Here is a 23,356-nt window from a genome sequence, read left to right as displayed (position 1 = left end):
AGATTTTCAGATAGAAGGCAGGACATTTTTAACAAGGAGGGACACGGTTGGAATAAAAAACGTCAAAAAAATTAACGTAGTATTACGAGAGCACTTACTGGATTCCGTGCAGTACGTTGGAGAATTATAATAAGGATCGAAGTGTTACCTAAAAAGGAGATAATTTTGCAGTTAATGAGGATATGCAAGAAAAAAGTTATAAGAATTAATGAACGATGATACATTATATGCAATAACGATGTAGAGGTAGTAAACTCACTGAAAGCCTACGGTGTGAAAGGAAGATAATAATGATATCCCATACGTGAAGGATTTACATTTAATCAGAACGTAACTCTCTTGCTACATTATTAAACGCAGAAAGGAAAAGATCGGTATGAATACTAAAATTATGTAATACTAGTTAAAGATATGTCAGATAACTCGTCTTGATATACCTGTCTTAGTCATATTACCATATTCAGTAGTTTTATGAACATTTAATTCCGGTACAAAATAATTGATTCATTCATAATGTAGTTTATAACATTCCTTTCTATATGATATTCACTGTGCTTCGACCATTCAGGCGTATCTGGATCGTAAGATTTACAAACCATCCTGCCTGAGTGTAACATACAATTGACCGTGACTGAATACTGGTTCCGGTTAGTAGATACGTACTTATTCGAAAGTTTGTTCCTGGGGTGTATTCATGGTCGTACAGAAGGCTAATCGACTAACCTTCCCATATGTGAACGTTCTGTCATCTCTTGAGTATACGTATTTACAAACTGCCGAAAGTCAAAACTCCAAGAATGGTATATAATTTTATAATTTCGTGTGGCTATTTCTAGCCGAGTGCAGCCCTTGTAAGGCAGACCCTCCGATGAGGGTGGGCGGTATCTGCCATGTGTAGGTAACTGCGTGTTATTGTGGTGGAGGATAGTGTTATGTGTGGTGTGTGAGTTGCAGGGATGTTGGGCTCAGCACAAACACCCAGCCCCCGGGCCATTGGAATCAACCAATTAAGGTTAAAATCCCCGACCCGGCCGGGAATCGAACCAGGGACCGTCGGTACCGAAGGCCAGTACGCTGACCATACATCCAACGAGTCGGACCCAAGAATGGTATTCTTCCATGATCAGAAAGAGTACATCACTTACTGTATGGCTTGACAGGTGGTAATGAAACATGGTTGCATGCAATCCCATGAGGTTGCTAAGGATGAAAATCGCATATCTGAATATCAATGGAAGTGTTAATCGCGGAGCAACCCCCTAAGTACAGAATGTATTGCGGGATAGAGTAACCCTTCGCCTGCAGTTATTGGAGTGGTCATTTAGTGATTTGATTTTTTAGATCGCTCAAATTGGACTGAACCTAGAGACCTGTCAATGTCTGATGATTCATCATCAAGTAATTACGGAGAGAATAAAAGAAGAATGAAGCAAACATGTCCAGTAGAACAGCCGGACGGACTGGACAAAGCTGTTTCTGTAAACTTATTTGATACATAGACGTAGTTAGGGAAAACCGATAGAGGAGATACATAAATATTCAGAGACAAGGTGAGGTAAGTGGCTGAACTGGCAGAGTGCCAGATTTCTGTGCTCCTATTGGCAGGTTCATTCCTGGCTCAGTTCAGTGATATTTAAAGATGCTCAAATACGCCAGACCCGGGTGGGCACGGAACTTAATCGGGATCACATTCTGCCACCTCTGTCTCCTAAACCACGAACCTACTACGCTGGCGTAGCAGGGGGAGAGGTGATACTCCCACGTGGCGCGTCCCAGGTGGCGGATAGGGGGGTCCTAACCGGCTTGCCGGCGGACTTGAGGGAAATAAAATACCTCTCGCGGACCAAACACACACCCCCTGTGGGTGGGGGAGGCTGACGAATAATACACCCACGGTATCCCCTGCCTGTCGTGCGAGGCGACTAAAAGGGGCGACCAAGGGATGAATGAATTAGAACCATGCAACTACTTTTGATTCGTACCATCATGCGGGGAACACCATGGGTTGCATGTACTTGCGAGTAGTATCACTAATATGGTACGAAATATGTTTGTGATTCGTTGCAGTAAAAAGCCTGGCCTGGTGGATTCCAGTACCCGTGCGTTGTACCCATGTGGGCAACACCGCGGGTCTGGGCGTAGCCTGTGAGTTGTACCACTATATGAGCGACACCGTGGGTCTGCGTTGCCTGTGATTAGTACTCACTATGTGCGGAACACCACGGGGCCCTTGGGACCGGCACCCGTGACTAGTACCCTATGTGCGGAAACTCATCGGTTTGCGTTGGCTGTAAGTGACGCCATTGTGTGCGAAACACCATAGGTCTGCGTTACCTGTACGAAGTACAATACTTGAGAGTAGTACCATCTTTTGTGGAACACCGTGAGTCTTCGCTACTTCTGATTAGTACCCCAACATGACACATACCATGGTTCTATTTTACTCGCGACATGTACCATTCTGTGGGGCCTTAGACGTGGATTTTTCACCCCCTTTAGACACCAAGCATCATTGTGCTTTATAAGTGGTACCTTGGTCGGTAATACTGTTATTTTCGTTCTCTGTTGAATCCGATCCACTGGTTTTTGTTTTTGTTTTGTGTTTTGTTGGGTTCCTGTCCATCCATTCATTCTTCATGACATTTTTTATTTTTATTTTGGTCAGTGGATCCCTTTGTAATTTTTGTTCTTTCATTTCGTACCATTAGGGGCCGATGACCTTCGCTGTCAGGCCCCTTAAAACAACAAGCATCATCATCATCATCATCTGTCTCCTAAAAACTTAGTAGTAGTTGTTATCAGGTCTTGAAATCAATCTGTTGACGGGTTACATTTTATAAAATTCCAGCGGTAATTCCATCTATTGGAGATGAGTGGTAGCCAAAGTTAGGAAGCCACGAACCTACTACGCTGGTGTAGCAGGGGGAGAGGTGATACTCCCATGTGGCGCGTCCCAGGTGGCGGATAGGGGGTCCTAACCGGCTTGCCGGCGGACTTGGGGGAAATAAAATACCTCTCACGGACCAAACACACTATCCTCTGTGGGTGGGGGACGCACATGTAGAATACACCCGCGGTATCCTCTGCCTGTCGTAACAGGCGACTAACTGGGGACCAAGGGGCTCTCAAATTGGGAGTGTGGATTGGCGACCACGGGGCCCTTAGTTGAGTCTTGGCATTGCTTCCACTTACTTGTGCCAGGCTCCTCACTTTCGTCTATCCTGTCCGACCTCCCTTTGAAAACTCTTGTTCTTTTCCGACCCCGACGGTATTACAGCATTCGAGGCCTAGGAAGTCTTTCATTTTCACGCCCTTCGTGGCCCTTGCTTTTCTTCGTCCTTTACTTCATTTTTTGAAGTGACGGATATCTTCTTTCTTATTTTTCTCTCTCTTTACACCCTGTGGGTGGGGGACGCAGACGAATAATCCACCCACGGTATCCTCTGCCTGTCGTGAGAGGCGACTAAAAGGGGCGACTGTTGTAACCAAGGTTGAAGTTTACAGAACACAACTTTATTTGCTTCACCTTATGATATTTACACAAATAACTGAAATTTATTTTGAAGCAAAAAGGAATATTGAATCTTGAGAAAAGTCTGTCTTTATACAATATGTACAGGTTTGCAGTCTTTATATACACTTCTATCTCGAAAAGATAGTCTTTGTGAATTGACACGTTGATAGTCGAGAACTATCTGGCACACTAACATAAATGTCTATGAGAGTCCTTGTTTGTTGAAGTGCCTGAATTCCTAAAAAGCAAGTTCAATTGATTGAAGAAATTCCACCTAGCGAAACTAAGGGAGCTTGCATAAGTTAGGGAATGAAAATGGCTTGTAAAAGAATTACGGGACATAGGCAGCGGAAACAGGTAAGGGAGCGGTGACCAGAGGTGAAACCTCGTACTGCCAGAAATTCAGTCCACCTGGTCGAAGCACATTTTCAAGAGGAGTAGCCTCCGTGCTCGACGTAGGGTGTATTCTGGAGCTGGACACCGGGGCAAGTGGGCAAGTGAGCTGGCAGGGAGCTCCTATTTATAGTACACTCGATGGTCAGGCACGCGCACTGAGGGCTGCGCGTCGAAGCTAGCAGAATGATACACAGGCGCGCGTGCAGCTGTCTGACGGAGCGAGAAGGGAGCGCCGGACATACAACAGCGACCACGGGACGATTGAATTAGAACCATGAAACTACTGTTGATTCGTATCATCATGCGCGGAACACCATGGGTTGCCTGAACTTGCGAGTAGTACCACCATATTAAGCACGAAATAGGTTTGTGATTAGTAGCAGCAGAGTACGGTTCCCCTGTGGTTTACCAGTACCCGTGCGTCGTACCCGTGTGAGCAACACCGCGGGTCTGGGCGTTGCCTGTGAGTTGTACCGCTATATGAGCGACACTGTGGGTCTGCGTTGCCTGTGATTAGTACCCACTATGTGAGGAATACCACGGGATAGTACGAGACCCTGTGGTTAGTACATCTAGGCGAGGAACTTCATCGGTTTGCGTTGGCTATGAGTGGCGCCATTGTGTGAGAAACGCCATAGGTCTGCGTTACCTGTACGAAGTACAACACTTGTGAGAAGTACCATCTTGTGTGGAACACCGTGAGTCTTCGCTACTTTTGATTAGTACCCCAACATGACAAATACGATGATTCTACTTTACTCGCGACATGTACCATTCTGAGGGGACCTAGACCTGTATTTTGGACCCCTTTAGACATCAGGCATTCTCGATTCAGGGTTGTGCTTTATAAGTGGTCCCTTGGTCAGTAATACCATTATTCATGATCTTTTTTTTTAGTCGAATCCACTGTTTTTTGTTTGTTTGTTTCTTGTTTTTTGGGGGGAGCTCATGTCCATTCTTTCATTCTGCATGACTTTTATTTTGGTCAGTGGATTATTTTGAACGTTTTGTTGTTATTTCATTTCGTACCATTAGGGGCCGATGACTTCGATGTTAGGCCGCTTTAAACAACAATCATCATCATCATCATCATCATCACAAAACATGACGTATGTCCCTCTACTTTACAAACACGCTTCCTGTGTATTGTCTTGCATGTTGCAAACTGGAGGTATGATAATCGCACGAGGGCTTGTGAGGCAGGATGTTACTGTAGTAAGTATTCATTTACAGTATTACCATCTGTTCACGCCTTTGATATAGTGTTCAGTTCATCCTCACAAGGGCCGATGATCTTAAATATTAGGCCCCTTTAAACTACAAGCATTATCATCATCATAATTCTCTTCCTGTCATAAGGAGTGAGCAAGACGGCAGACAACTTCCAATTCTCTTTGAATATTTTCAAGAATTTGGTATGTGTAGGCCTACTCTTAAAGGGCTCTAAGGAATTTTATTCATGTTAAAAATGAGATAACCTGTTTAGGAGGGACCTGCAGCTACATAGTATAAGAAGTGACTTCTTCTTTTATTGTTTCTCTTAGTTGATTAATATCAGACATGCAAAGGCAGGGTTGTGATTAACACTGCCGAAATAAAGGGTTAAGTTGCAACCGTGGCTTTTATCAAGGTATCAGTACTTTCTTGACGTGAAGTTGAGAAACACTGGAGCGTTGGTAGGGAGCTATATAACAATCCACTCTGTGTTTTTCAGTAGATATCTGTACAACCCTTCCTATATTATCGATTAAAATCAGAATACGAAATTTGATTTACAGTTTATAATTTGCTTTACGCCGCACCGACGCACATAAGTCTTATTGCGGCGATTGGAGATGAAATGGCTGGGGGTGGGAAGGGAGGGACCGTGGACTTTATTGAAATTCAGCCCCAGCATTTTCCTGGTAAGAAAATGTGAAAGCACGGAATACCATCTTCAGAGCTGTCCGATACAAAATATTCGTTGCTTTCTACCCGGCCATGTTGCACAATGACCTGTTGAATTCTTTTGTTTTTATTTTTAGAGTATAGCCATGAATGAATTTAACAGTAGTCTCGGATATATGATGTATAATTAAAATTTAAAATGGGAGAATATTACCGGACTATTTCTGATCTCATTGTTCGTTTTACTGGCGTATATGTGCTAATTAAGGAGTTCTAAAATTCCTATTACCTCTAGTAACATTCGATCCCTTTTGATATCTTGTTTTCTATTTTGATACTGAGCTGGTCTCCAAAGCCAATCCACGAACCTACTACGCAGGCGTAGCAGGGGGAGAGGTGATACTCCCACGTGGCGCGCCCCAGGTGGCGGATAGGGGGCTCCTAACCGGCTTGCCGGCGGACTTGAGGGATATAAAATACCTCTCGCGGACCAAACACACACCCCCTGTGGGTGGGGGAGGCTGACGAATAATACACACGCGGTATCCCCTGCCTGTCGTGCGAGGCGACTAAAAGGGGCGACCAAGGGATGAATGAATTAGAACCATGAAACTACTCTTTATTCGTACCATCATGCGGGGAACACCATGGGTTGCATGTACTTGCGAGTAGTATCACTAACATGGTACGAAATATGTTTGTGATTCGTTGCAGTAAAAAGCCTGGCTGGTTGGATTCCAGTACCCGTGCGTTGTACCCATGTGAGCAACACCGCGGGTGTGGGCGTAGCCTGTGAGTTGTACCACTATATGAGCGACACCGTGGGTCTGCGTTGCCTGTGATTAGTACTCACTATGTGCGGAACACCACGGGGCCCTTGGGACCGGCACCCGTGACTAGTACCCTAGGTGAGGAAACTCATCGGTTTGCGTTGGCTGTAAGTGGCGCCATTGTGTGCGAAACACATAGGTCTCCGTTACCTGTACGAAGTACAATACTTGTGAGTAGTACCATCTTTTGTAGAACACCGTGAGTCTTCGCTACTTCTGATTAATACCCCAACATGACACATACCATGGTTTTATTTTACTCGCGACATGTACCATTCTGTGGGGTCTTAGACGTGGATTTTGCACCCCCTTTAGACACCAAGCATCATTGTGCTTTATAAGTGGTTCCTTGGTCGGTAATAATGTTATTTTCGTTCTCTTTTGAATCCGATCCACTGGTTTTTGTTTTTGTTTGTTTTGTGTTTTGTTGGGTTCCTGTCCATCCATTCATTCTTCATGACATTTTTTATTTTTATTTTGGTCAGAGGATGCCTTTGTAATTTTTGTTCTTTCATTTCGTACCATTAGGGGCCGATGACCTTCGATGTTAGGCCCCTTAAAACAACAAGCATCGTCATCATCATCCAAAGCCAATATTAACGGCCAGGAGGATTCGTCGTCCTGACCACACGGCGCCTCGTTAATAGCTTGACAAGATCGTTTGGGACTATATCAAGAAATACAAGACCGCCAGGACATGGATAATATGAGTAACAAACGATTTATGAAAAGTTGGCCTAAACACAGAATACATGAAGGATGGAACAAGTATAGTAGAAAAATAAACACACACACAATGTTCAAAAAACCTGACAAAACTGAGAAAGCAAGCTACGCAGTTGGTTCACGTAGCTGTGAGCTTGTATTCGAAAGGTACTGGGTCCGAATCCTACCATGGCAGCCCTGAATATGGTTCTCCGTGGTTTCCTATTTTCAGACCAATCAAATGTAGGTGCTGTACCTTTCGTCACCGAAAACCTTCGTTGTGTTAATGCGACGTAACCACTACCAAACAAATGTATATCTGTTATTAATCGAATCTCCATTTAAATATTCAACATTGCTTTCAAAACGGAGTCTAGTTCTCTAAATTTGTGTGAGAATTTAATACTTTCCCTCAAAATCTAGAGGTCATTGAAGTTTTTGTATCTTTCGGAATCTCGATGCAAAGTGTAAGCAGTCATCGGTAAGATTTTCACAGTAAAACCGCTTTGTACCCATGAAATTACTAAAGAACTGCATAAAGAAAATAACTTGACTGAAACTGTAAATACTTATACTGTTAATTTAAATTTATAATGGCTAGTACAATGACTAAGTAGGCTACGAAGATTACCGAAACACCAGTCCACCACATTTCTTTACAAAGCCATTTTAGTACTCCATTGCGGTTCATATTACATAGAAATACTCTAACATCCTGTATCCGAACATCATTCACCCTGATCCCACGCGTTGTACACTCGTTAAAGATGGTCACTCCACTTGACGTCCATCAAAAGCAACGGGCTGTTATAGAGCTCCCCTACTGTGAAAATATTACCGTGGAAAAAATCCACAAGAGGGCGAAGTAAGTGTATGAAGATGACCCCTGTCCATCAGAGTACACTGGGTGCAGAGTGTATCGGACAACAATGGGTACGCCAAGTGTAACTGTACAGACTCGGATATCTAATTATAGGCAGTTTGCCACGGCTTTAAATCGCCTTTGTTTCCTTATATTCAAGATATAACTGTCCATTTGTTTTCAAACATAATATATATATAGGTGTTTCACTATATAAAAAACATAACTTTTATACCCAATGCACATAAACATTCAACATTTCAAGTATTCACAGATAACGTCTTTACATCATAAGAATTAATAACAAGAGCATAATGAGAATTTAAAATCTCAGGTTGGGATATGTGCAGACTACTAAAGAAATCATTCAAAATACACATTTATAATGTATTGAAATCATGGTCACTAATATGAAATAGCGTGTGGCTTTTAGTGCCGGGAGTGATGGTCACATGTTTAATAGCCACAAATAAAGATAAGGTATTAAATTTCACTATTTTACACATCTGATTCGTGTCCATAAATCGTCTATCTATTATATTTTTTACTTTTCTTTATTATTTGTACTAATTATTTTATTATTGCTTTATATTAACACCTTCCATATATTGGATATTAATCTTTTCAATACATTCATCCCTATCTGACTTTTTATTTCGTTAGTTACATTCCTCTACTTAATATTTCCTCTTACGCTAAACTCATATATATATCATAGCAAGTCCAGCTTCCTAACAACGGTCCTCAACAATCCGGTAATGAAAGTCCCCAGGTAAAAGTTTAAAGAATATATATGATTCCAGTATTGTCATCTATGAACAATAATTTAATCTTTACAGAAATAAAATAAAGGAAACGTAATTTCATATCTAAACTATTATTTTCTTCTAGGTCTAACCCTTATGAATATATTTTTGGGATAAGGCCTAATGTAAAATGTTTGAAGTACATTTTGTGGTTCAAATCAGCATTAAAGTTATTTAGAGAGTGTTCACGCAGATGGTGAATTGAGAAGAAAAAGGTCTAGAGGTACACAGAGAGCTAACGAATTATTTTTCTGAACTGCACTGTTGTAGAGTGGCAAATTTTTGTGAGCGGTTGTTCTGACATTTTTATTCTGGAAAGTTACATTTGTCCTCGAATTAAAGCAGCGCACGTGAAAGCTCAAGAGGCATGAAAAGTTAGGGTTGTCAATTATAGAATTTACAGTTTTGTACAGAAACTTCATGCATCTTCTTGTTTCCTCAGTTCCAAGCTTTCGATTAAAATTTCGGGGAATTTAGCTGTGTGCTTTATGTGGATAATTAAAAATAACCAAACCCCATGACGCAACAGACCCGAAGGCCCTTGGCCTACCAAGTGAAAAGCTGCTCAGCTCGACCCACCGTGGAAGCGAACCCAGGACGCTCTGGACCAAAGGCCAGCACGCTAACCATTTAGCCAAGGAGCCGGACAACACGCTCGTTAACACTATTCTCTGCTAGATATTCTTTGCATCTGTGACGATTTCCCAGCTTCTAAACATACTCAACAGATAGCAGAACATTCCTAATAACTTTAGTGTTTTCAGGACTGCAACTAGTTCTGAAAATGTGTTCGGTGTGTGGATTGTCTGAGTGAAGTGTCTGAATAGATGAGACATTCTGTGACACAGATCTCTTACCACATGTATGTTGCATCTTATATCGCAGACACACTGTACATCTCCACGAACCTACTACGCTGGCGTAGCAGGGGGAGAGGTGATACTCCGACGTGGCGCGTCCCAGGTGGCGGATAGGGGGGTTCTAACCGCCTTGCCGGCGGACTCCAGGGAAATAAAATACCTCTCGCGGACTAAACACACTACCCCCTGCGGGTGGGGGACGCTCATGCTGAATACACCCCCGGTATCCCCTGCCTGTCGAAAGAGGCGACTACAAGGGGCCCAAGGGGCTCTCAACTTGGGAGTGTGGGTTGGCGACCACGGGGCACTCAGCTGAGTCTTGGAAATGCTTCCACTTACTTGTGACAGGCTCCTCACCTTCGTCTATCCTGTCCGACCTCCCTCGGTCAACTCTTGTTCTTTTCCGACCCCGGCGGTATTAGAGCATTCGAGGCCTAGGGAGCCTTTCATTTTCACGCCCTTCGTAACCCTTGCCTTTCTTCGTCCCTTACTTCATGTTTCGAAGTGATGGATCCCTTCTTTCTTCTTCTATTCCACGAACCTACTACGCTGGCGTAGTAGGGGGAGAGGTGATACTCCCACGTGGCGCGTCCCAGGTGGTGGATAGGGGGGTTCTAACCGGCTTGCCGGCCTACTTGAGGTAAATAAAATACCTCTCGCGCACCAAACACACTACCCCCTGCGGGTGGGGGACGCAAATGTAGAATACACCCGCAGTATCCCCTGCCTATCGTAAGAGGCGACTAAAAGGGGCGACCAAGGGATGATTGAATTAGGTCCATGAAACTACTTTTGATTCGTACCATCACGCGGGGAACACCATGGGTTGCCTGTACTTACGAGTAGTACCATTCTCTTAGGTACTGAATAGTTTTGTGATTCGTAGCACTCAAACGGGGTTCAGTGTGCTTTTCCAGTACCCGTGAGTCGTACCCATGTGAGCAACACCACGGGTTTGGACGTTGCCTCTGAGTTGTACCACCATATGAGCGACACTCTGGGTTTGCGTTGCCTGTGATTAGTACCCACTGTGTGAGGAACACCACGGGATAGTACGAGTCCCTGTGGTTAGTATACTCGGTGAGGAACCTCATCGGTTTGCGTTGGCTATGAGTGGCGCCATTGTGTTAGAAACACCATAGGTCTACGTTACCTGTACGAAGTACAATACTTGTGAGTAGTACCATCTTGTGTGGAACAGCGAGAGTCCTTGTTACTTTGATTAGTACCCCAACATGACAAATACCATGGTTCTACGTTACTCGCGACATGTACCATTCTGTGGGGCCTTAGACCTGGATTTTGGACCCCTTTAGACATCAAGCATCCTCGATTCAGGATTATGCTTTATAAGTGGTCCCTTGGTCAGTAATACTATTATTTATGATCTTTATTTTTGCGTCGGATCCACTGCTTTTTGTTTGTTAGTTTAGTGTTTTTTCTCTGGGTTCATGTCCATTGTCCATCCATTCATTCTTCATGACATTTTCTTATTTTGGTCAGTGGATGATTTTGAACTTTTTGTTGTGATTTCATTTCGTACCATTAGGGGCCGATGACCTCGATGTTAGGCCCCTTTAAACTACAAGCATTATCATCATCATCACACTGTGCATCTACTTTTCCTCGAAGATGTGAGGAATTAATTTAGAATTAGGAAATAGATTGTCAATAATAAAATGTATACCCATTCTGACTAGATATATTATTTCGGCAATACTCACCACGCAGTTGTTGTTCTACGCCGAAATTTGCTGTCATTCGAAATTTATGTTCAACTGTTCTGCACACACTTACTTCTACAAGTCTTATTTGATGTGCTAAAAACATTCTGCAATCCATAACCATGTCGTCAATTTGCTCTACGTTGCCTTTCACATGGCGATGATGGGATAGGAAAGGGCTACTAGTGGGAAGGAAGCGGCCGTGGCCTTAATTAAGGTACAGCCCCAATATTTTCCTGGTGTGAAAATGGAAAACCACGGAAAACCATTTTCTGGGCTGCCGACATTGGGATTCGAACCTACTATCTCCTGAATACTGGATACTGGCCGCACTTAAGCGACTGCAGCTATCGAGCTCGGTCCGGGGAAGGAATCAGACGTTGCCTTAATTAAGGCACAGCCCCAACATTTGCCTGATGTCGAAATGGTAAACCAGGGAAAACCATTTTCAGGGCTGCTGACAGTGGAGCTCAAACCCACTATCTCCCGGATGCAAGCTCAGAGGCCCGATGTTTATGGAGTGTGCGGTCTGCCACTTCCAGGAGGTTATTAAATCTCATGTGATAGTGTAATGAGGAATGTCAAACCCTTTAAATGCCTAAAAACGTGTATAAACCTCTATATCTCTCTTGGCCGGCCCAAAGTAGAATACGCAAGCGTTGTATGAAATCCAGCAAACAAAATACGTATTGGATTGCGCAGATTGAAAACATCCAAAGATATTATTTAACATAGTTACATTAAAAAACAGGTAATTATCCACAGCCGGCCCCGGGTTCGATTCTGGTCCAGGTCAGGGATTTTTACCTGCATCTAAGGGCTAGATCGAGGTTCACTCAGCTTACGTGATTGAAACTGAGGAGCTATCTGACAGTAACATGGCGGCCCCGATCTTGAAAGCCAAGAATAACGGCCAAGAGGATCCGTCGTGCCGACCACACGACACCCTGCAGCCTTTATAATTCTTTTGGAAGAGTCAGTAAAAACACGCCAGTTACTAGGATCTCACTCTTTCTCTCCCAATTGACTTACAAGATTTGAAACATCCGTACAAAATACAAGTTCATCTTCTTGAGTATAATGCTTTCGAAATTCCTTGTCACGATTTCGGTACCAGGAAAATGTAACACGATGTGCCAACATATTCTCTCACGCAATCTTGAACCAAGTAATTCACTTTTTTCTGTGGTTAGCTCTAAGTCCCTTATCAGATCATTCAATTCGGATTGTGCGAATTTGTCTGAAGGTGTGGCATATTGATGTGGCTCGAAATCTATTTCTTCATCGTCAGATTGCGATGAACTGCTACTTTCCTCACTCAAGTGAGTAGGTAGAGGTAAGTCAGTTCCAAGAGGAACTGGTCGAAGAGCCGACTTGAGATTCGGATATTTAACTTTGTTTTTACTTTTCTTATTGTAACCGACAACATGGGTCATACGAAAATAGCAGCCGTCTTGATGGTTGTTTTGCTCTCGCCATTGCATGGGTATAGGAACAGCATTGAGTTTTTTTTTTGCCCTCATACCAGTAACGTAGTCCCTCGACACAGATATTGCATACAAAATGAGGTGCGAAAGATTTGTCTTGATCCCCAACTTTCAATTTGAAGTAAGAAAAATAAATCGAAACAGACTTTCAACGTATTAGGTCGTGTTACGTACATGTAGTACGTGTTGAAGAGATGTTAAGTACAGAACAAAAATGGCGAAATCGGGAGGTTGTGGGTTCGGATCCCACTGGTGTCCGGCTGGCCATTTTTGTTCTGTACTTAACATCTCTTCAACACGTACTACATGTACGTAACACGACCTAATACGTTGAAAGTCTGTTTCGATTACAATGCGGTCGTGAAAATTCAATATTCAAAGAAAAATAAAGTTTCTTTACAAACGAGTCTATCTGACGCACCTTGGAATCGAACCCATAAACTCCAAAAATGTTACAAAACTTTTGAGGACCCCCTGCGGGTGGGGGACGCACATTTAGAATACACCCGCGGTATCCCCTGCCTGTCGTAAGAGGCGACTAAAAGGGGCGACCAAGGGCTGACTGAATTAGAACCATGAAACTAATTTTGAATCGTACCATCACGCGGGGAACACCATAGGTTCCCTGTACTTGCGAGTAGTACCACTAAATTCGGTACGAAATAGGTTTGTGATTAGTAGCAGTAAAAGCCTGGCCTGGTGGATTCCAGTACCCGTGCGTCGTACCCATGCGAGCAACACCGCGGGTCTGGGCGTAGCCTGTTAGTTGTACCACTATACGAGCAGCACCGTGGGTCTGCGTTGCCTGTGATTAGTACCCACTATGTGAGGAACACCACGGGAATACCGGCGTCCGTGTTTAGTACACCTAGGTGGGGAACCTTCTCGGTTTGCGTTGGCTATGAGTTGGGCCATTGTGTGAGACACACCATAGGTCTGCGTTACTTGTACGTATTGCAATACTTGTGAGTAGTACCATCTTTTGTGGAACACCGTGAGTCTTCGCTACTTCTGATTAATACCCCAACATGACACATACCATGGTTCTCTTTTACTCGCGACATGTACCATTCTGTGGGGCCTTAGACGTGGATTTTGCACCCCCCTTTAGACACCAAGCATCATTGTGCTTTATAAGTGGTTCCTTGGTCGGTAATAATGTTATTTTCGATCTGTATTGAGTCCGATCCACTGGTTTTTGTTTGTTTGTTTTGTGTTTTGTTGAGTTCCTGTCCATCCATTCATTCTTCATGCCATATTTTATTTTTATTTTGGTCAGTGGATGCCTTTGTCATTTTTGTTCTTTCATTTCGTACCATTAGGGGCCGATGACCTTCGATGTTAAGCCCCTTAAAACAACAAGCATCATCATCATCATCAAACTTTTGAGGACTTTGTTTACACGTCTTCTGTGCACCCCTGAAACACTAGTTATGATGATGTTAAAACATTAGAACTTCACTTATTAGTGATCAATTTGAAAATACATTACATTAAATCTCGCGCACACGATAGGCCTACAATTAAATGAATGTGAACTTTAAAAGTCGCGCTAAACACGTACCGGTACTTCTTGAAACCCGCCTCAAGCAACACTGTTATCTTTGAAAGGAAACTGCTTTATCAGTCCATCATGAACATTGCATAAGGGCTGGGGTTTTTAAGACGTCTGTTTATTCAAGTGGTCTAAGATGAAAGACAAACGCTCAACTGTCTTACCCATCTTATCCCAGTCATCTGTTCAGACTCAACGTCATAGACTCCCCAAATTGTCCCTCTGACCCCAATCAAGAAGCAGACCTCAACCATACGATTTTAGGACGCACTAGCTACAAACTACAAGTAACCAATTTATATCAAACGCTTATACAACTCAAAGTTCCACTTCCCACTTCCGTTTCGTCGTTGATCAACAGCTATGACATCCGTATATATCGAGCAATAGCCAAGTTTTTATGTGAAGCCAATTTAACATTGTGATATGTTTGTTCTGTAGTTAAACTGTTCTCAAAATTCCTGTACCGTGGCTTTCTATCACCAATTAGTCACAATGCCATGAACGGTCCCATGTTGTAAAGATTTGCTCTTTTACCTTCCTGTTTTCTAAATGTACAGAGCTGGCAGCGTGGTCTTACGGACCAAATGCCAAATTGTTATAAAAGAAACAAAAAAACTGTCTTATCTTCAATCCTACATACCTCGCGGTCTATTGCGACGTCGCACCGACACAGATATGTCTTATGGCGACGATGGGACAGGAAAGGGCTGGGAGTGGGATGGAAGCGGCCGTGGCCTAATTAAGGTACAGCCCCAGCATTTGCCTGGTATGAAAATGGGAAACCACGGAAAACCATCTTCAGGGCTTCCGACAGTGGGGTTCGAACCAACTATCTCCCGAATACTGGATATTGGCCGCACTTAAGCGACTGCAGCTATCGAGCTCGGTACCAGGAAACCCCCAACTACAAAATGAATATTTAGACAGCAATAAACCTATAATAAAATGCAAACAATAACACATCAAATCACATAATTGTAATTTAAAAAATGTTTCGCAAGAACAACCCACAACATTACATGTTACGAATTCATGCAGATACTAAAACACCGAATTGCGTCAAAAATATAGCATCATTTTCGGAAAAAGGTCAGCGATTTCCATAAGAATTAGATATTTTATATTTCAGCGCAAAGTCATGTTGGCTAGTGTTATTGGAGTGATCATTTAATGATTTGATTGTATGATTACACAAATTTCTTTAACTTAGAGACCTATCAATGTCTCATGATTCACCTGCAGGTAGTTCCGGAGAGAATAAAACAAAAATGAAGCAAATCAGTCCAGTAGAACGGAAGGACGGATTTGACAAAGCTGTTTTTATTAAGCATTTTTAATATATAGATTCTCAGTATAGTTTGCATTAAGGCATTTCTGTTGTTACCGATGCTGGTCTGCGGTGTCCAAACATGTACATTCAGGCTTCTGAAGTGTAGATGTATCACGGAATGTTCAAGATTCCGTGACTAAATCGCTTCACACGATGAGGTGGACCTACTCCGTCATGCCGGGAAATCGAGGGAAGAATTAATTCTCGCAAAACAAAGAAAAGCAGCATGATTTGACTATATGTACCGACATTACAAGTACATCCTGATACAACTGTTCATAGAAGGCATGATAACAGACATACGTAGACACAAGTAGAGAAGATTATCCTCGGCGCCGAACCTCCGATATTTTTGATTAAGCAACGGGAAACAGATACTAGAAATACTTCCTCCATGACAGACAACAAATTTCCGTGAGGTGACTGAACCAGAAGTAGAAGTCTCTATTATATAACCAACGCCTTCGTCTTTAAACTATCAGTAATACTAAATTGAAGGAATAGGATTGTATCTAGTAATAATTTTCTGTGATGTCGCATATAACATATACTATATCTGGGATCTTTCAGAGTCGAGCTGGTCTAGAAATTTAACCAAATTTGCTGGCTAGGCTCGGCTTTCATAGAGGGGATATAAACCATCCTTCCAGCGGAATTACCTCGTCCATCAACGTCACATGTCGTGTATTTATGATTCTGATACGAGATGACCCACCGTCCAGACATGGAGACATGAAATGTAAACTTCCCTCCTCTTTATCTCTCTCCGGAAGATAATGCATGTAACTATAAGCTGCGTATAGAGCGTTCACTACCCACGAACCTACTACGCTGGCGTAGCAGGGGGAGAGGTGGTACTCCCAAGTGCCGCGTCCCAGGTGGCGGATAGGGGGGATCCTAACCGGCTTGCCGGTGGACGTGAGGGAAATAAAATACCACCCACAGACCAAATACACTACCCCCTGCGGGTGGAGGACGCACATGTAGAATACACCCGCGGTATCCCCTGCCTGTCTTGAGAGGCGACAAAAAGGGGCCCAAAGGGCTCTCAACTTGGGAGTGTGGATTGACAACCACGGGACCCTTAGCTGAGTCTTGGCATTACATTAGTTGTGCCAGGCTCCTCACTTTCGTCTATCCTGTCCTACCTCCCTTGGTCAACTCTTGTTCTTTTCCGACCCCGACGGTATTAGAGCATTCATTTTTTCGAAGTGACGGTTCACCTCTTTCTTCTTCTTTTCTCTCTCTCTCTGCCCCTGTGGGTGGGGGACGAGACGAAAAATACACGCACGGTATCCCCTGCCTGTCGTGAGGGTTGACTAAAAGGGGCGGCAAGGGATGATTGACTCAGAACCATGAAACTACTTTTGATTAGTATCATCACGCGGGGAACACCGTGGGTCGCCTTTACTTGGGAGTAGTACCACTATATTAGGTACGAAATAGGTTTGTGATTAGTAGCGACAGTGTGTGAATCAGGATATGGGTCCTACAGTACCTGTGATTCGTCCCGCTTAACTAGGCCTATGCTCAGTTTCCACAATGTGAGAAATTCCACGGGATAGTACGGGTCCCTGTGGTTAGTCCATGCTGTGAATTCTGGTCAGTGGAGGATTTTTGAATTTTAAGTTGTCGTCTCATTTCGTACCATTAGGGGCCGATGACTTCGATGTTAGACCCCTTTAAACAACAAAAATCAATCAATCAATCAATCAATCAAGCAAGCAAGCAAGCAAGCAAGCAAGCAGTACCCACTATGTGAGCACCACCGGAATACCGGCGCCCGTGACTAGTACACCTAGGTGAGTTATCTCATCGGTTTGTGTTGGCTATGAGTGGCGCCATTGTGTGAGAAACACCATAGGTCTGCGTTACCTGTACGACGTACAATACTTGTGAGTAGTACCATCTTGTGTGGAACACCGTGAGTCTTTGCTACTTTTGATGAGTACCCCAACATGACAAATACCATGATTCTACTTTACTCGCGACATGTACCATTCTGTGGGGCTCTAGATATGGATTTTGCACCCCTTTAGATATCAAGCATCATTGTGCTTTATAAGTGGCCCCTTGGTCAGTAATACTATTATTTACGATCTTTTTCTGAGTCTGATCCACTGTTTTGTGTTTGTTTGTTTTTTGTTTTGTTTTTTGCGCGTTCATGTCCATCCACTCTTCATGACTTTTTTATTTTATTTTGGTCAGTGGATGAATTTGAACTTTTTGTTATTTCATTTCCTTAGGCCGATGACCTACATCCCATTTAAACAACAAGCTTCATCACCAGATACATGAGCATTTTGTCATAGATTTACTAGCACGTAAAAGAACTCCTGTGGAACTAAATTTCGGCACTTCGGCATCTCTTAAAATCTTAAAGAGTAGCTAGTGGGACGTAAAGCCCTTAACATTATTATTATTATTATTATTATTATTATTATTATTATTATTATTAACATTCCTTTATTAATTGGCCCATATTCTGACACTCAGAGTGGGTACGGTATGAATTAATTATTTGTTTTCTACAAAAAATGAAATAAAACGAAACAAAGAAGGAATTCAAAACAAATTTTGAGATTCTGCGTCCTACAGACAATCTGAATTAAGGCGAAGGAATCGGAAACAGTTAGTGAGCTTCAGGTCACGAGACAGTTAAATAAAGGTTTATTTGTGAAAATTTAAATTTTATGTTACCCGTAAGACAAAACGAACTATAGAAAAATGTACCATTTTAATAACATTTTCAACTGTTTTCAAGTCCTCATCACGACGCGCTGGTCGTCTACGAGAGTCAAATCTAAACACCTGCACCTGGCGAGCCGAACATGTCCTCGGACACTCCAGGCACTAAAAGCCATACGCCATTTCATTTATCTTTTTGGAAATAACTGCCAGATATTATTTTACTACTCTGTATGATTTATGGAATGTACTTATATTTTTGTGCACCACCCTCGCCCCAATTGAAATATGTCAATTGGACTGCGTGGTAACAACCAACTTCATTTTAGTGTCTAGGTCTTGTTCTTGTTCCGGCTTTGACTTCCTGCCAGTATCTTCTGAGCCCAGCGACGAGTGCCTCTTTATGCTCTTCAAACACAGGTCCTCGCCTTCTTCTGGAAGTGGATGCCATTTTGAAACCTTGATAGTTATTCACCAATCTTCTGAATGCGTTCCTGTTATGAATATCCTCGTCTGAAATACCATTCTGCCTCAGATCTTTTTCGCATTCCTGGAACCATCTCGGCCTTGTCGCCTTAGATTGAATCAAATTCCATATTCTTTTTGATAGTCGATCATCAGTCATCCTCAAGAGATGACCGTAAAATAATAGCCGTCTCTTCTTAAGTGACGCTGTGAGAGGTTTTGTTTTGCTGTACAAATCCTTATTTGGTCTCATTCGCTACTGTCCATCAACCCACCTCTTACCTAGGATTTTTCTTGGTATCCTGCGCTCTCTTTTCTCCAGGCGGTCAGCTTGACCTTTACTACTTAAGGTCAAAGTTTCAGACGCATATAATCCCTCAGGTTTTACAACTATGTTATAGTGTCGGAACTTGGCCCCTATACTCATAGACTTTTTATTGTAGATATTATTTGTCATTTGATATGCCTGGTCTAACTTCCTCATCCTGACATTGATTGCTTCCTCTTCTAATCCATTCTGCTGGATGACTTCACCTAGATATCTGAAATTCTTGACACGACCGATTTTTTCAATATTAGCGACCATCCATTCAGGTCCATCACAGATGTTTGTCATGTATTTTGTCTTCGGAATAGAAATCTGAAGTCCCACCTTTTCAGCAACTTCTGACAGCCTATTGATCTTGTTGACTGCTGAATCTGTGTTGTTAGCAAAAATGACCATATCATACGCAAAGGCAGTCAATAATAATAATAATAATAATAATAATAATAATAATAATAATAATAATAATAATAATAATAATAATAATAATAATAATAATAATAATAATACATGTTTAACACCGTTGAAACAGTCAACAACATTGAACTATCAGTGGGGATCGAACACTGATCTCTTAGGTTTCGAAATAAAATAACAACTAACACGCCCCCTTACGAGCATAGTCTCCGTGTGTATTTCTTTTCGTTAGTTGTTCAGTTTCGAAAGTTTTGTAGCGTGCTGTGGGCGAAGGTATATAGACAATGTGATGTTCCACCGCGTTAACGTGTTTCTTTCAGAATGTAAACCCCACGAACCTGCTACACAGGCGTAGCAGGGGGAGAGGTGGTACTCCCACGTGGCGCGTCCCAGGTGGCGGATAGGGAAGTCCTAACCGGCTTGCCGGCGGACTTGAGGGAAATAAAATACCTCTCGCGGACCAAACACACTACCCCCAGCGGGTGGGGGACGCACATGTAGAATACACCCACGGTATCCCCTGCCTGTCGTAAGAGGCGACTAAAAGGGGCGACCAAGGGCTGACTGAATTAGAACCATGAAACTAATTTTGAATCGTACCATCACGCGGGGAACACCATAGGTTGCCTGTACTTGCGAGTAGTACCACTAAATTCGGTACGAGATAGGTTTGTGATTAGTAGCAGTAAAAGCCTGGCCTGGTGGATTCCAGTACCCGTGCGTCGTACCCATGTGTGCAACACCACGGGTCTGGGCGTAGCCTGTGAGTTGTACCATTATATGAGCAGCACCGTGGGTCTGCGTTGCCTGTGATTAGTACCCACTATGTGAGGAACACCACGAGAATACCGGCGCCCGTGTTTAGTACACCTAGGTGGGGAACCTTCTCGGTTTGCGTTGATTCTGAGTTGGGCCATTGTGTGAGACGCACCATAGGTCTGCGTTACTTGTACGTATTGCAATACTTGTGAGTAGTACCATCTTTTGTGGAACACCGTAAGTCTTCGCTACTTCTGATTAATACCCCAACATGACACATACCATGGTTCTATTTTACTCGCGACATGTACCATTCTGTGGGGCCTTAGACGTGGATTTTGCACCCCCTTTAGACACCAAGCATCATTGTGCTTTATAAGTGGTTCCTTGGTCGGTAATAACGTTATTTTCGATCTGTATTGAGTCCGATCCACTGGTTTTTGTTTGTTTGTTTTGTGTTTTGTTGAGTTCCTGTCCATCCATTCATTCTTCATGCCATATTTTATTTTTATTTTGGTCAGTGGATGCCTTTGTAATTTTTGTTCTTTCATTTCGTACCATTAGGGGCCGATGACCTTTGATGTTAGGCCCCTTAAAACGACAAGCATCATCATCATCAGAATATAAACCATTCCCAATCCACAAATTATACAACTCCTTAAGAAATTTCTTCCAGTATTTGTAGTGGCTGTAACGTGAGTCCTGCATTATACCTTCACACAAGGGCAGTAGATGCAAAATAACTCGGGTATGTGGGGTCTAAATCCGTTAGCTGTTGGACAGAGCAATTAGGGCGCTAAGTATGCGGTGTAACAAGTTTGGGAATAGGCCGCGCTGTAATTATCAATCTGTTACATCATTTGCATCGATCGCTGTAGCGGTGATGGTAAAAGACCCTGGAGTGTACTACTAAGCCTAATTTACTCTCAATCAGCACATCCCAAACTAAGGTACAGAGAGTTTATGTTTCAGGCGATTATAAGGTATATGAACGTAAAGTTTCGTAACTGCAAAGCGCTTTGATGATAAGTAGCAGGCTTTCACGTTAATACCACTGAATAAAGCTACATTGGAGGAAAAATGATCCAACCCCGTGACTGAATATGTCACTTTATTCACGTTTGAACTTAGAGGTAATATAGCTTTATGGCATTGCAGGATCAAAACTGCAGACCAAATCAAGCAATGGACGCCAAGTACTGAAGGTGCTTAGGGCCGCATCAATATACTGTGTACCCCTCTAGGGCTGCCAGGCACAAGGGATTGTATTATAACATTTGGACGATCGTACGAATGACGGATATCATCCTTCGGTATAGATTTCCGAGACTCTTGCAAATTTTGTAACAATGGAGCAAGGCTTGTGGCTGGTAAGACAGACGTGGTCCCATCATGTCGCGAATATGCTCTGTTGTAGAGAGGTATGGGGATATTACTGTCCAGGGCAGTAGTAGAATACTACCAAAAGCGTGTACGTCAGTATGTGGACGAGCATTATCCTGTTGAAACAGGACATCACCTTCCTTTTGAATGAATGGTAGCAGAAGGGTTTGAACAATGACCTGGATATGGCGGGTGCTGTTTAACGGACCCTCGACAAACACGTAAAGTGAAAGGGAATGGTAGCTTATCGCACCCCAATGAACATGGAGGGAGTTTGGCCCTTAATTTGGGGCCGAATACCAGATCGACGTCGCACACGTAATTGGCCTTCTCTTGCATGAATGATGAACCTACTCTTGTCGCTAAACACCATTTCTATTTCCCAGGTGATCCTTTCCCGACTGTGCACGACGATGTTTTGACTGATGAGGTAGTCTGGACCAGTGGTTCCCAACCTTTCGTGGCCAATCCCCTCCTTTCTGGATGTTGAATAACATCTATCGCCCCATTTTTTGTTTTCATTGTATGCCTAATTTTAATATGAAGAAAAGCGTAAATAACAAAGCAGTTTTATTATTTTAAACAATTTTACTACCGTATATAAAAACAACCGAAGCTGTTTTATCTGGTCACTCTTAAATAAAATAGAAATAAATTAAAATGTACACTTTAACATATTTTTTAAAGAACAAAGGAAATAATTAACTAAGATCACTGGCGTACATTTAGAAAACAGGAGTACATGTTTTCTTTTTTAAATTGGAATCTGAAACAATTGAGAACGCTGACAGACAAAATTTGAAAAAATAAATGAAAGTTTGAAAACTTTGTTATTGCCTTATTTTACTTTTTTAATGGCTGCCTTGTGGTTGGTGGATTTCAGTTAAAGCTTGAATATCCGGCTTTATGCCTGTCAAGTTTAGGCGCAAGTCTACTTTGAGGAAAATGTCCAGCTTATATCTTTGTTTCTTAAGGAGTTGGACAACAGAGCTAAATTCCTTTTCAACTAAATAGGTTGACGGGAATGAGATGAGAAGTTGTTCAGTTTTTCCCCACAGTTGTGTCATACTTGAGATCTAGAAACTCCATTTGCAAAGAGCTATCAAGCTTATCCCCAGCGTCAAAGGAGAATGGATCTAGAATCCAATCCGCATTTCGTAACTTGGTAAAATCTTCAAATCTTCATTCCATGTTAGTTCTTAACTGGTCAAGGTGATCAGTAAAAAGTAGAACTTTTTCTTCTGGGAGTTCAGAAGTCTAGTTATCTGACACTGAACACTTTTTAAGGGTCGAAAACTGAATCTGCTCTTTACGGCCGATATTTACCTCGTGAATATCAAACTTGGCGACGAACGATGAA

The sequence above is a fragment of the Anabrus simplex genome, chromosome 4 (assembly GCF_040414725.1).
Source record: "Anabrus simplex isolate iqAnaSimp1 chromosome 4, ASM4041472v1, whole genome shotgun sequence".
Lineage (NCBI taxonomy): Eukaryota > Metazoa > Arthropoda > Insecta > Orthoptera > Tettigoniidae > Anabrus > Anabrus simplex.
The sequence above is the reverse complement of the archived record's forward strand: the minus strand, read 5'-3'. Positions refer to the sequence as shown.